At 41.8% G+C, this 16024-nt stretch overlaps 1 long non-coding RNA gene across 1 annotated transcript in view; it reads right to left on the bottom strand.

Annotated features, from left to right (window-relative positions):
• Positions 1-8774: 8774 nt before the first annotated feature.
• LOC122803359 overlaps positions 8775-16024 on the bottom strand; it is a 30312-nt gene continuing 23062 nt past the window's right edge. Inside the window, exon 2 of the long non-coding RNA XR_006365110.1 lies at positions 8775-9334. This is a non-coding gene — a long non-coding RNA (uncharacterized LOC122803359). The remainder of the gene's footprint in view (positions 9335-16024) is intronic.

Here is a 16024-nt window from a genome sequence, read left to right as displayed (position 1 = left end):
GGTGCAGGAGGCAAAGAATCAGGGGCAAAACGAGATTCCGAAAAAGCATCATCAACAATGTCTAGTACAGGAGGAATAGCTAAAGGCCTATGCTGAAGCAGGAGTAAGAAATCCCTAAGCCTCTTTTTTGAATCAGAAAAATCCTGTCTTTCCCAGTAGAAATGCTCCCTTAGAGTATGTAAGATTTCACCAAAAGAAAAATCTTCTGGAGGGGGATGCAGAGGGAATAGAGTCCTCTGCATCAGAATCCTCATAAGTAGATAAGGGCAAATCCAGATCATCAGAAGAATCAGAAAAATCAGAATCCTGTTCAGAAGATTCATAAACCACTTCAGTCCAGGTCTCTTAGAAGGGGGAGGTTGGCCTCCCCTGATTAGAGTTATAAGGTCTTCAGCCATTCTTATCATGTTGTTTAGGCATAGAGGCCTGAGCATGCGGCCTGGGTGCTGGTTTTTTAGGCATGGTTCGAGATTTAGGCCTAAATGAAGAAGGAGGCGTCTGTTTAATATGCAAGCGGCTCCAGACCCATCCAAGGTACAGACATCCTCGGGTTCCATAGTTGAAGCATCTCGCGGCATAACACTCAGAATGGGTCTCAGTAGAGGCCTGCGAATCAGAAGTAGCAGGTATCAGGGGCTGCGAAAGTGCCTCACTGAGTACCAGCGATCTGCTGACTGCTGTCATCGGCAGTTTTGGACCTCAGTGGCCTGTTTCTGTCTTTATCTTTGCGTTTTTTTAAATCCCGGTAGTTGAATGGCTAACCAATGACATTTATGGATTCTGGATTATTAAACAGAGAACCGAAATATTTAGATGCAAAAATATACCGACGGATAGTGTGCTGATTAAATAAAGCATAAAACCAGCAGCAAGGTACATCGTGGTCAGGGCCTAGGCAAGGAATACAGTACGAATGAAAATCTTTATGAGGTATTTGCTTTCCACAAGTAATGCAATTATTAACTTTTACTGACATCAGTAAGGATAAAGAAAAAGTTTCCCCAATGGGGGTACTTAGCTTTAGTTGAAGACTTTGGTTCTGAAACTTGAAAATGAAAATTTCAGGAGTCTGCTAACCGGCACTTGCAAACTGCTTCTGCTTTGGGCACCGCACGGCAAGAGAGACTGATGTTATGGTGTCAGCTGCATGTTTTATACCCCTGATGACCTGACATCATGGAAGAAGGGACAGCAACCGACGCAGAATCCAAGACTTTGTTAATCAGGCCGACTGAGGGCTACTGCAAGCAGATAACCCAAATGTAATGACTGCAACAGTGAAACACGAAGAACATCAGACAGGATAGCTAAAGGCCTGTGTTGGGGGAGGAGTAAGAATTCCCTAAGCCCCTTTTTGGAGTCAGAGCAATCCTGGCTTTCCCAGCGGAAAAGCTCCCTAAGAGTGTGCGAGGTTTCACCAAAAGAAAAATCTTCTGGAGGGGAAGCAGAGGGGGATGGAATACTCTGCATCAGAATCCTCATAGGTAGATATGGGCAAAGCCTGGTAATCAGAAGAAATAGAAATATCAGATTCCTGATCAGAAGAATCAGAAGGAAAATCAGTTCTAGATCTCTTAGACGGGGAAGGCTGGCTTCCCCTAAGTAAGGTAATAAGGTCTTCAGCCATTCTAAGCATTTGTTTTTTTAGGCATATGGGCCTGAGCATGCAGTTTGGACATCAGTTTTCTAGGCGTGGGTTGAGTTTTAGGCCTGGATGAAGAAGATGGCGTTGGTTTAAAATGCAAGTCTGTAGGCCTCAATACACCCTCAGAAGCCGGTGCCTGCACAGCAGCTCCGGACCCATCCAAGGTAGAGACATCCGCAGGTTCCATAGTCGAAGAAGCATCTCACGGCATACCAGACTCCAAATGGGTCTCAGTAGAGGCCTGCGAATCTGAAGTAGCGGGTATCAGGGGCTGCAAAAGCGCCTCACTGAGTATCGGCGGACTGACGACTAGCTTAACGGAAGCGTCGTCGGCAGTTTTGGACCTATGCGGTCCGTCTCGGTCTATCTTTACATTTTTGAATATCAGTAGTTGGATGGCTTACCGAAGCCATTTCTGGATAGTTATACAGAGTACCAAAATAATTTTCTGCAAATATAGATCGACGACGAATAGTTTGGGGGTTGAACAAGGCACAAAACAGACAGCGAGGGACGTCTTGGTTTGGGCCTAAGAAAGGAATGCAGTATGAATGAAAATCTTTATGAGGTATTTGCTTTCCACAGGTAATACAATTGTAAACTTTTATGACATCGGTTAAGAGCAAGAAAAAGGATCCCCAATGGGGTACTTAGCATTTTTGAAGACTTCGGTTCTGAAACTTGAAAACGAAAATTTCAGGAATCTGCCAACCAGCACTTGCGAAATGCTTCTGCTTTGGGCACCGCCTGGCAAGAAAGACTGATGTAATGGCGTCGGCTGCATGTTTTATACCCGACGACCTGAAGTCATGGAAGAAGAGCCAGCATCTGACGCAGGAATCCAAGACTCCGGTATTCAGGCCGGCTGAGAGCTACTTGCAGGCAGATAACCCAAATGTGATGACTGCAGCAGTGAAACACGAATATCATCTTGTCACTGAGTGTATGAAGGTCTGAAGACTGTCAAACATCACCTACACATGGCCAGCCACTAGATGTGTGTGTGTGTGTGTGTGTGTGTGTGTGTGTGTGGGGGGGGGGGTGATGTCAAATCAGTGGCCACAACTCAGACTTTCACTTACCTTGTGACCTACAGGTGTATTCTTTAGATAACTGCAGTGTCAGTCTGCTATTCCATGGAAGGTAATGTGACTAAGATGCCTTTTATTTCACTCAGTCAACAATACAAGGCTGTGGTACCCATGCAATCCACTTGCAGTCTGCAGAAGATATGTCACACAACAAACTCTCACTCAAAAAAAGTCCTAGAAGTAAGGAATCTATGACCAGCACTGTTATAGTACACTTTGTAACACAGCAGTTTAAGCTCAGACTTGGATAGTGAACTTGCATGCAGCCTATCATGCTTCTGCCTAAGACAATGAGAGGAGAACAACTGCCAGTCCCTGTGCAGGTCCCCCCCTTAGTCACTGTTAGGCTGCTGCCATAGAAGGCCTCAAGCCTTCAAAGTTGCTGGACAACAGTAATTCACAAAACTGAAGAACCACTATCTTTTAACAGTCACTCACCTCATGATCTGGACCTACATTTAAAAAGACATCTCCTTTCTGTGTCTTAGCTTGTGACCTGATGTCAACAGCCAGATAGAATGTATATGCATTTTAAGCAAATATGTAACTTTCAAACAATGCATTTTATATGATCAAAACTATGTGAGCATAAGAATGAATTGGGGATCCTATGAGTACACATGCTTCATAATTACAGTGTTGAAATGAAGCATATGAGCCCTACGTGTGGGAACTCGGAACTTAGAAAAGCCATGAAGGATGTCCAAACTCTTTCTTTGGGGAATGTTGTCAGTCCATTAGGTGAAACATCAGAAAGATCTGTAAAAGTAAAGGTTTTGATTTGTCAGGTCCATTGGAGTAGTGGAATAAAGTCCTGAGTATGACCTGGCAGGACTAATGTTGGGGGTGGGGGAGCAAGCTGGGCAACTGCTCGGGGCTCCAATACTCTTGGAGCTTCCAATTACTGGCAAACAGTGGTGATTACTCAGAAAAATTTGCACTGGTGTGTTTGAGGCAATCAGAAGCTCAGTTAACCAGAAAGAAGTTGTTTAGCATAATAAATCATCTTTGTTTCCTATCTGTACAAGCTTGTGGGTGACCTTGGAAAAAATCAAGTTGTTTCCAGAAGTCAAATGTAATGTTTCTCACTGTTTTCAGCCTTGCATCTACTGAGTATTGGGTCAGATACGATCTCTCTCAAGTTAGAAACCTGCAAATAATAAAGTGGGTAAATACAGATGGCATTAAAAAAAAAACAAAGAAAGGCAAGTCTCTAACTTGTCTGTATACACACAGGCAGGGCCGGTGTTAGCATTTTGGGGGCCCCCAGCAAATGTCAAGTTGGGGGCCCCCTAGGCACTTCCAGTATAAGCATCATCCTAACAATGCCATCCATCCTAAGCAACCTTTTATTTCATGCTGCAAACTTTTAGGAGCAGTATCCACAGACAGACCTGCAGCTACAAGCTTTTACATTACAACAGGCCTATGTATCACACTATCACTATGTTGAGCTGTCTAACAAAGGGGCAGTTAGAGTTACTGGCACTTAGTTGCAACAGTGATACATTGCAACAAGTCTATGTACAGGTCTGGACTTAAAGTGAAATGATGACTGGGCCTACATTTCAACACCCCCCACACACACACACACACACACACCAGTCCTCTCCTCTGAGTCCTTCTCCTTTTGGGCTCCCCATACCATCCATGTTACCTTTTTCTTCCTTATCTCACATTTTGCCTTACTCTAAGCTTTTTCAAGAAGCCATAACTTTCTATATGCTCTAAAGTGCATTTTACACAACCTTTTCATCCAATAATAGCTTGAACAGAAATTATGATTAAGGAAAGAAATTCACTGTTGTGGTTCAGCTTTAGTTTTCCTTGCATCCTTCAACACACCTTTCCTGAACAAGACAGCCCAGTAATAACCATTTAGAAAATAACTCAAGTCAGGGCCCAAGAAGCCACAGGTTTACAGATGGTCTGGGATGCATTTTAGAGCATTTTTTAAACATTTTACTCCAATGGTTGCCTAAATAAAAATTATGAAGAAAAAAATAATTTCAGTCTTATTTTTTTCTTTCAAGGCATAATTTGTGCCCAAGGCTTAATTTTCAAAGCTGACAAAATTGTAGCTTACAGTAAACTAACAAGCCAGTAGTTGTGAGAATATTTAAGTCTTATCTGGAAATACTGCCTACCTCCCTAACTCTCTAATAAAGACAAGTCACTGCCTATGCATCCCTCTGGTGTTAGACTGGGATAAAAGCAGAGATTTAAATTGCCTTTGTCATATATTTCAAGTGACTGATGATATACATATACATAGCATGTTCTTCACCCCAGCCGTCAAAGGTAGCCGCATGTATATGTGCCTAGTATGTGATTGTGAGAATGATTTCAGTAATATTCAAATTTGTTGCTCCTAGACAGTACACCTCTCTTACACAAGCTATAGTAACCTTCTTTGTATACCTCTGAGGTCTGTGAGAAACACTGCCCTCAGCTCAGACACAAGCTATAATGACTTCATGTGCACACCTCTAAGGTTTGACTGTGATGAAAATTAAAGATGTAATATCCACACAATCTCTAGCCCCGCATAACCTGTAGCAGCTTTATGTACGCACACATTTGAGCAGGGCTGGTTTTAGAATGGGTGTGGTTGTAAACAGAGGCTATTATTAGCTTTATCCTAAAAGGGTCATATATCAGCACCATTCAGGTTAAACAGCGTATTCAGAAAATTGATACATTTTTCTCCAACAAGCAACAGCTTTGGTGGGGGCCCCCACAGAGCCAAGGATGATAAAGGGAGTCCCCATTATCCATTTAGACAGTCTGGTGAGTGGGGGCAACCAGGCTCCAAGAATATCTAAGTGTCTGAATGTTCTGTGATATATGTTCTGTCTTACTTTCGAAATATAATTACTTGTTAGGTACATTTTTTACTGATACACAGAAGAATAATGTCTGTGTCCTGGCATTATTGGGTGCATGCACAGATAAAAATCATTGATGTTTTTTACACACACACACACACACACACACACACACACACACACACACACACACACACATACACACGCACACACACACACACACATACACACACAACATGCATGCATAAGCCACAGCAGTACTAGTTATGTACTTAATTTCAGCAAACAGCAATGCCTTGTGCAACATTGGTACTGCCACACCAGATTAGTCACTGCTGTTTAGCAGTCATCAAACAGCAGAAGCAGTAAGATTTATCCCATTGAGGAGTAATGCATACTTGTCACTGTCCCTACTTTCACAGACCTTCCCTGATTTTGTTCATACTTTTGCTTTATCCTTCGTAAAAGTCTGATTTGCTGGTAAATCATTCAGGATTACAAACAGTCAATTAATCCAGACATCTGAGTTTTATACTTATTGTCCAAAAATAGATGTTGATGCAAAATATGTTATTCTAGTAACTTTATAAGTGAATTAGATAAATATTTAAACATATTTATGATTCTGAGCATTTATTCTATTATTTTTGGGATTGTACTGAATTCTTAAGCAAAGAAATTGAGTTATATAATCAGGTGTTCTGGTATTAGTTATAAAACTACCTGAAAGAGAAACTATCCCTGATGATCGGAAGCATCAGCTCTTCTTAAAATCCAAAGTTTGCACTGAGGTAAGTCACTCTGGGCTGCTGATCCCTCTAGTGCTTATATTGTTCATGTTCATTATCATCTTCATCCTAACAGGGTCATATCACAGCCCTGTTCATGTTAAAGAGGATAATTAGGAAATTAATGCATTTTTCATTCCTCATTTTTCCCCAATCAGCAGCAGCTTTTGTGGGGCCCCCACACAGACAAAGATGATTAAGGGGGGCCCTGCAGCCATGGTTTTGCAGGGACTAAAAGCTGGCTATGTAGTTAGTTTTAGTGGAGCAAATGTCCGAAAGCAGGGTTTAACTAAGCCAGGAGCACTATGTCAGTAGTAAAATATTTAATGGCATTCTGATGCCTGCTACTTGACAAAACACCGTTACTACAACCAGAAATATCTTTGAATTTTAAGGGAGATATAAATAAGAGTTATTACCCTCATAGTTTATTAAGTATGCAAGACTGCTGCACTAGCTTTTGCTGGTTTTACAGATGTGACAAAATATCAGGATAAGATAACTTGCTGTGGTTGGGGGCCCGCAGGGAACAGGGGGCCCCCAGCGACCGCAGGGTTCGCTGGTGCCTAAAACCGGCTATGCACACAGGTAGGACACGCATCAAAAGTGTACAGCATGTGTCTCTCTCTTTGTGGAAAGATATCTGTGAGAGCCAAGGGCAATTAACATGATCACTGCTACATCTGTGGGGGAGGGGACATTCATGCCTCAGAGTACTATAGCCAAAAAATAAAAAGTTCCATAACAATTTGTTTCATACAGACATTTACTAGGACAGGGATTAAACATTAAAACTGTTAATTAACACATAACTTGCATGAACTGTACATTTCCTTGACGTACTTTAGCATAGATTCAACTGCTTTATAAAAACAGACTATCCTGGCTTTTGATTCTGGACATGTTATGTCACATCTTTACATGCCGAGAAGTGGATGAAATCATAATATACATCTTGTATAACCTGGTATTGGCTGTAGTTCCTTCTTTGTGAAGTCTGCATGCTCTCCAAGTGTCTATGTAGGATTTATGCAGGTGCTCAGTTTTTCTCTAATACCCAAAAAGACATTGTAGGCAAACTGGTGTTCATTCAATTTGCCTGTAGGTAAGAATGCAGTGTGAGTGTGCATATGTGCATCTTGTGGTGTACCTGGCTTGTCAGGGCAGTATCAGTATATGCATGCACATAAAAAATAACCACCAGTTTTGTATGTAGATACACATACACATGAGGGGTGCTACACATAAACCTTTTGGGGAGTAGTAAATAAAATGCCTTTCAAAAAATAAAACCTAAAATACATCACTGAACATCCAGATTATCAGAGCTTCTGGAGGTCTAGCAGCCCCCAGACCACCAGTTAGAGAGGAGTACTTTGAACTAAATTAAGTTGGGGCCACATCCACTCTAAAACTGCCCCAACCCGATCTGCCTTGGTTTGACTAACAGCTTAGGCATGGAGAGGATGAGTGTGTCCATCCTGGGAGGTGGGGTGCACTCCAAATAACAAGATGCCATGATCCCCTTGTAGGAGAGGTGAAGAAGTCCCGAGGCTTGTACTCTCAACTCACCAAATCAGAAATGATGTAGCCATCATTCTGGGTGTACTGCAGTATGTACTCCCATGGGGAAGGCACAGTGGCCACCATGGTCTTGTAAGGTTGCAAGTCCTCCATCTAGGTGAGGGGTAAAGGGCTATAACAAAGTCCTCATTGCTGGGATGTCAGCAAGGGCAAAGACCACCACCATGGCTGCCCAGATGGCCTATGGATGGCATTCAGCTGCATCCTGGGATACCTCATACAGGAAAATGAATGGTCTAAAGTCCAACAGGGGGAGACCTGATGGTCAGCAGGCATGGCGGTAAAAAGCAAACAGAAAAAAAAATTCCCATGTAGCACTTAAAATTCTTTTTGCATTAAAACACCACTGAAGCAAAACATCACTATACTTCAGCAGTGAGAACAGCCAAGAGAGACAGCAAGATGCAAGTTATGAAGACATTGACTTTGAAACGTGGCAGCTGGAGTGAGGGATGAAATAGGGACTGGGGAATCTTAGTATATTGGCCTGATGCATTCACTACCTGCTGCAAGAATGTCTTCAAAGCAAGATTTATGTGAATGTAATAGCAAAATGTAGAGGTCTCTCACAGCAATATTATGTGTTCCAAAAAGCCACATTACAAAAATTAAGTCTTTGAAGTTACACAATACATTTCTAATCTAATGTTGTTTATTTACCCCACCTCCTGACTGACGTCATACAGAAAAATCAGCATTTAAATGAGACATGAAAACATAGCTGTCAACCTCTTACCTCCAGAATCAGTGAAAAGCCAAAAAATAATCAGGCTCATTTTTTAAATATTAGCACTACTGACTTACAAAGTTGATAAATAAGAGGACTTGGATTACCATGTACTTTCTGAGGTAAATGAAGTCTGTAGCTTTAATAAGCATCATTATTTGTTGACTGCAATCCACCACATTTTGGTAAAGAACCACAAATTTAGAGAAAGTGAGAGAGAAAACAAAAATTTTGAGTCAAAATCAGTGACATTTTAAGAAGTATGCACAAAAGACACAACATAAGCATCAAAAGTACATAGAAAACAAGCACCAGATATTAACTCTACAAAAACAATATGTACACATACAAAAATATTCTTTAAATAACTATGCAATTATCATAATATTATTGCTAATCATATTATTAAGGTCAAAACAGAATCTCAGCTGTGCCTGAGACTCTTTAAATGCAGTAGTACTCTTTCAATAATGCACTTATCTTCTGAAGTAAAAAGAAAGCCAAAAGCTGTCGTCTCCCAAAGCAAAATAAAGCAGATACTCCTTTAGTCAACAATGCTTCATGTTTTTTTAATGTCCTTCCAGTCATTAAAATGTCCATACAACATGCTACAACTCCATTGCTTGGCAGAACTTTCTTCTAGGGTCTTTGGATAACAACTTGAAATTTACCTGAGGGGGGAAAAAAGTTAAACCATCAAGCTATACACATTATTGCTAGGTGGAATGCTCAGGATAAACAAAGATCTAACATTAATATCAATGGAACAAAACACAATGCACATCTGTTTTGGATGTTTTATGTACATTGTCTATGTGTGATTCCTTTTCAAACTTTTTTAGATGGTGTGTTCACGGGATAGACGCACTGGAAAACGATCTACTACAGACTTAGCAAGGTTAATGTAATTAATCTAATACAGAGCACCTAATACTGTGGGTTTATAGTGCTGTTAATTATGTAGCACATCAGAAGGCAAGAGGAGCCCAAAAAGGAGAGGATGAAGTTGTCCAAACCAAGATCACCTCTGCCTTTTTTGAAGCCAAAACTGAGAAGACCTCATTCCTCAGAACAAAACTGTACTGTACTTTTTCCACTTGTGAAATCTGTATATAGGAAGGCCTGTGTTTGTGAATGAAACTTTTTCTTCTGCGGAGAGTGAGAACAATATTGTCAGTGACACAAGTAGGACCACTCACCATTGGTGCTGAAAGATCATAAGCTGTGAGGTTCTTTGGTGAATAGAAGTAGGCACAGGGCAGATCCTTGTCAGACATCTACTGAGACTGGAAGAAAAGGAGAGAATTGGTTCTGCCATTTTACAGATTCTGATCTACTAGACAGGTAGCTGTGAAACCATGTAATGGTCGGTAAGGACACCTTATTAGGGAGTTTTTGATGTGAAATGATGTCAAAGGCCTTGGACTGCTCAAGGAATGTAACAAATGCAATTTGCCTGCATTCCTGTTTTGATTTAGTGTTTAAGAAGCAAAGTAAAGTTGCAGTTGTATTATGGGAGGGCCTAAAACCAAGCATAGTGGGGGATAGGAGGTTTCAGGTGAGTAGGAGGTTTCAGGTGAGTAGGTAGTTAAATAGCTATGAATGAAAACACTGAGTATTTTGGATACAGGAGGTAGGATGGCAATGGAGTAGAAGTTGGAGTGGTCTGCAGAATTTCCACCCTTGTGTAGGGGAACAATATAGGATTGTTTCCAGATGGAAGCATAAGATTTCTGAATGGATCTATTAATGAAAATAGATGCAAGATAAGCCAAAGCTTCTGCAGCAATGTTAATACATTCTGTTTGGAGACTGTTCACTGCAAGTGTTGTAGGTTGGGACACTAGACTGGAATACAGGGAACTGTATTGGTAGTTAGTGTCAGAAGCCAACAGGTCCCCCGGAAAAAGAAAGAATGTTAACAATGCTTTATTCAAGCATAGCCTGACGTGTGATGGAGCAGATTTCAGTTTTTTTTTTTTTTGTAATTGAAATATTGCCCCTTGATCCAAGTGGTGGTCCTGGGAGACTAGATTGGAGTACAGGGAACTGTATTGGCAGTTAGTGTTAGAAGCCAACAAGTCCCCTGGCTTGAATGATACTGTCTCTCTGGCACCAGTTTTAAAGCTCAGATCAGCTTCTTCTTTCGGCTTTTCCTGGTCAGGGGGTCACCACAGCAGATCACCTGTCCGCTCATGATTGGCAGTGGAGTTTTACGGTGTCGAGTTGCCAGCCCAGCACCCAACCTTCCACAGAAGGCACACACACACACACACACACACACACACACACACACACACACACACACACACACACACGCACGCACTCACACCTAGGGCCAATTTATTGTGTCCAATCCACCTACAGCAGGTCTTTGGGATATGGGAGGAAACTGGAGCACCCAGAGGAAACACACACAACCACAGGTAGGACATGCAGACTCCACACAGAAGGCACCCCAACCGAGGATCAAACCGGAGAACCTCTTGCTGTGAGGCGACAACACTAACTGCTGCACCACAGTGGCCGCCCACAGCTCAGATCAGCTAAACTTGTAACATATCTTGAAGAAATGTTCATAGTTTGGCCAGTAGATGGTAGTGTTGGGCAACTGAACAAGTGTCATACAGAAGAAGTGCTTTTTTATATTTTGTTTTTATTCTTAACATTTTTAATTATTTTTTATTACTAAATGTGTCCCCTTTGAGCATGATTATTTATAAAATGAATTGCGTTATACAACAGTTTTACCTATGATCTTATCAGTTATCTTAACAGTCATTTTACATCACTGAAATAACAGTTTTCTTGCACAATTGATTTTTTTAACTGGTAAATTGTAATTGGTTAATTGGTGAATTTGAGAGTCAAACCTACTTATTTAAGTTGGCTGTTTGATAAGCTCACAAAGTTTTTTAAGATGAAAATGCGGTGACAATCTTAAGCGTTTGTGTGTTTTATTTCTGTTTGGACTGTTAACACTATTAAAATTTGGATTTGGATCGTGGCTGTTCCTCCAGTGTGCCTTTTTTCATGTTTATCAGTATATAACCATTTGGCACTTTTATCCACTTCATTTATTCGGTTTTAGTTACTTTTGGTGGTTATGGAGGGACTTCTTGATTCAAACTTGGAGGAACAGAGAAAAGGAGTAGAAATGGGGGAAATTCGTAAGCTTATTGGCCAGCTGATCCATCTGCTGACCCCAGTGTGCCAATCCATAATCTCCTTGACGTCTAATGGATCACTGCCTGAAAATCAGGAAGCAAACAGAGGCAGACACGGTAGCTGCGGCAATGATGAAGTTCCTAGTGCGGGCAGAGCATATTCTGTCTGTAATCATGGATTTAATGACTTAATGACAGTCTTGATGGTTTTCTCAACATTTTAAGGAGTCAAATGAATGGCTAAAATGGAAGGAACGGTAATGCCCCTTGATCTAAGAGGAGGTCCTAGGGAGACTAGGGAACTGTATTGGCAGTTAGTGTTAGAAGCCAACAAGTCCCCTGGTTTAAATGATACTGTGTCTCTGGCACCAGTTTTAAAGCTCAGATCAGCTAAAATATATCTTAAAAAGAAATGTTCATAGTTTGGCCAGTAGATGGTAGTGTTGGACAACTGAACAAGTGTCATTATACACAATAATTCTTTTTTATATTTTGTTTTCATTCAAAACTTTTAATTTTTTCTTACTAAATGTGTCCCTTTGAGTATTATTAATTATAAGTTGAATTCTCTTATACAACAGTTTTAACTATGATCTTATCAGTTATCTTAAGTCATTTTACATCACTGAAGTACCACTGTGTTCTTGCACAATTGATTTTTTAACTGGTAAATTGTGACTAGTTAATTGGTGAATTTGAGAGTCAAGCCTCCTTATTTAAGCTGTCTGTTATTTGGTACACTCACATCTGATGAAATTTCTTAAGATGAAAAAGTGGTGACAATATTAAGCATTTGTGTGTTTTCTGTTTGGACTGTTAACACCATTAAAATTTGGATTTGGATGGTGGTGGTTCCTCCAGTGTGCCTTTTTTCACATTTAATCAGTATGTCACTGAGGGTACCGGAGATGGAAAAAATTGTTGTGCTTAGAGGTGAGGATACAGCCTGTAGCAGATTCTATTGGAAAAAAAAGTACAGTTGTGTACACTTACCATAAAATGTAGATGTCCGAGTGTATTCACTGTTGCAGTCATTACATTTGGGTTATCTGCCTGCAGGTAGCCCTCAGCCGGCTTGATTATCAAAGTCTTGGTCCTGTGTCGGATGCTGTCTCTTCTTCCATGACGTCAGGTAGTCAGGGGTATAAAGCATGCAGCCAATGCCATTACATCAGTTTTTCTTGCTCCAGATGTCAAGTGCCCCCATAATGGGAAGCAATTATAAATATAAGGTTACACCTCCAACAAAAATTAAATACACCAGAAAGCTGAAATTCACTAATCAAGAAGCAAGGTATAGCCAAGAGAAGTCAGGGGGCTGGAGGGAGGGTAACCAGGACTGCAACAGTGAATAGCACTCTTATTAACATCTACATTTATGGTAAGTGTACACAACTGTACTGTGTTTCACTGTTGCAGTCATTTGGGTAGATGCCCAAAAGCTACAGAAGGGAGGAGGAAGTTAGAGAGCCTTAGGACCAGTTATTAAGCCCTGCAAGACTACAGTGGCAAAACCAGCTCTGGATTTAGAAAAAATAGGCAAGTGGTAATGTTTGGTGAAGGTATGTACAGAGCTCCAGGTAGCGGCTTCTAGGATGTCCCTAGTAGGGACACCTCTGAGAAAGGCTGTAGAGGTAGATGCAGCCCTGCTAGAATGTGATCTTATCCCCTGTGGGGCAGGTTTTCCATGGTGCTTATAGCAGAAACGAATGCAATGGCCTATCCACTTAGAAATGGTTTGCTTTGAAATGGCCTTCCCCTCTGCCCCTGCAGCAAAGGCAACTAGCAGCTATTCAGTTTTTCTGAGAGGCTTAGTCCTGCCCAAATAAAATGCAAGTTGTCTTTGCATGTCCAAAGAGTGCATTATTCGTTCTCCTTTGTTCTGTGGATTAGGAAAAAAGGTAGGCAAATGAATGGACTGATTAAGGGCCACACTTGATACCACCTTGGGCATAAAAGGAAGGATTGGTCTTGAGGGACACTCTGTCACCATGGAAGATGATGAAGGGCTCCACTGCAATGAGGGCCTGCAATTCAGACATTCTTCTTGCTGAAGTGATGGCTAGAAGGAAGGCAGTTTTCCAGGAAAGGAATTTCAACTCTGCAGTTGCAGCTGGCTCAAAAGGAGGTAGAGTGAGCTTTTCCAATACAAAGTTAAGGTCCCAGGCTGGAGTAGGGGATCGCCTGGGTTTTCTTAAATATTTGGTCCCTCTGAGGAATTGTTTCAGCAGGGGGTGAGAGAAGAGGGGTGGCTCAGTACTATAATGTGCTGAAATGGCTGAGGCATGAATTTTGAGGAGAAGGAAAGGCCCTTGTAGAGCATCTCTGTTAAGTATTGAAGAATATGCGGTAAGCTGGGCACTGCTGTGCCCATCCCTTGAGTCTGGCTCCAGGAACAGTATCTTTTCCACTTTTCAGCATAGAATTTTCTAGTACTAGGCCTCCTTGCCTCCAGAATGACATCAAGCACCTGCTTACTGAGGGATGCTATTGGAGAGCTCAGGGAATTAGCCAGGCTGCAAGGTTCAGGGTTTGAAGCTGGGGGTGCAGAATCTGGCCCTCCTGCAGGGACAGCAGGGAAGGGGTCTGAGGCAGATGCCATGGTTCCAGTAGTGACATACTGCGCAAGAGGGGGTACCAGTGCTGGCGTGGCCAGTCTGGTGCAATCAGTATTGTCCTTGGTTTGTCTTGTTTGATCTTTAGCAAAACTTTCAAGAGGAGAGGAAGAGGGGGAAAGGTATAAACAGAGGCTTTCCCAGGTGATGGACAGAGCATCCACTTTCCAAGCTTGACTGTGGGAATTCCTTGTGCAGAATTTGTCCAACTGGTAGTTCTGAGGGGAAGCAAACAGGTCTATCTCTGGGTTCCCCCATTTGTTTCTCAAAATGTTGAATATCTTTGGTTCCAGTTTCCACTCATGTGGGTCCATGAGATTTCTGCTTAGTTCATCTGCTAGTGAATTTAGCTTGCCTGGCAGGAATTGAGCTTGTAGGTGCACTTGGTAGCTCAAGGCTGTGTTCCACAGAGCCATGGCTAGTCTGCAGAGAGGATACTAGTGGGTTCCCCCTGCTTGTTTATGTACTACATAACCGTGGTGTTGTCTGTCTAACAATAATTGTCCTGGAAGAATGTGGTCCTTGAAGGCTGTCAGGGAATTCTGTACAGCTAACATTTTTTTTTGATTGATATGCAGGTGCATCTGACTAGGATTCCATTTGCTCTGAATGCACTGCCCTGCCAAGTGTGCCCCCCATGCATAGTCTGATGGATCTGTTGTTAGGGTTCGAGTGGCAGGGGGTAGAGTGAATGTCAGTCCCTTGTTGTGGTAGCAGGCCTCTGCCCACCAAAGGAACTCCATCTTTGTACAAGGAATGATAGGAATCATTGATTCCAGGTCCTGAGAATGCTGACACCATAGGCTTTTTAGATACTATTGTAGTTTCCTCATACACAGTCTTGCATATGGAATTAGTAGAATGCAAGAGGCCCTGAACCCCAAGGCTTGCAGGATTTTCCTTGCAGATAGCTGGGTCTTTGTGGCCAGTAGTTTGAAGTAGGCTGTCAAATAAACTTGTTTCTCTGGCATGAGGTAAGCCATCTGGGAAGTTGTGTTCAAGCTTGCTCCCAGGAATACAACTTGTTGGCAGGGTACTAGATGAGATTTCTCTTCGTTTATGGTGTACCCCAGTGAGGTTAGAAGTTTCTTTACAAATGCCAGATGATTTAGTAGTAAGTCCTGGCTTTCTGCATGAATTAGACAATCGTCCAGGTATGGGTATATTTGAATATTTCTTTGCCTGCAAAATGCAATGATTGGAGCTAGGCACTTTGTGAATACCCTGGGCACAGTAGATAAACCAAACGGAAGTGCATGAAGCCTGCTCTGAAATGTAGATATTTCCTGCAAGAATCCCTTATTGGAATGTGAAGGTAAGCTTCCTTTAAGTCTAAGGTTGCCAACTAGGCATCTTTGCCTAGCATAGGAAGCAACTGATGAAGTGTTAGCATTTTGAATTTTGGAATTACCAAAAAGGTGTTTAGAATAGAGAGGTCCAGGATAGGACGCCAGGAGCGGTCTTTTCTGGGTACCAGGAAAAGTCTTGAGTAAAAACCTTGTCCGCTTTCTTCTGTTAGGACAGGCTGAATAGCCCTGATACTTAGAAGAGTGAGACCCTGCTGCTAAGCCTCTGCCCA

The sequence above is a fragment of the Protopterus annectens genome, chromosome 5.part1 (genome assembly GCF_019279795.1).
Source record: "Protopterus annectens isolate FY-2018-M chromosome 5.part1, PAN1.0, whole genome shotgun sequence".
NCBI classification, from domain to species: Eukaryota; Metazoa; Chordata; order Ceratodontiformes; family Protopteridae; genus Protopterus; species Protopterus annectens.
The sequence above is the reverse complement of the archived record's forward strand: the minus strand, read 5'-3'. Positions and strand labels throughout refer to the sequence as shown.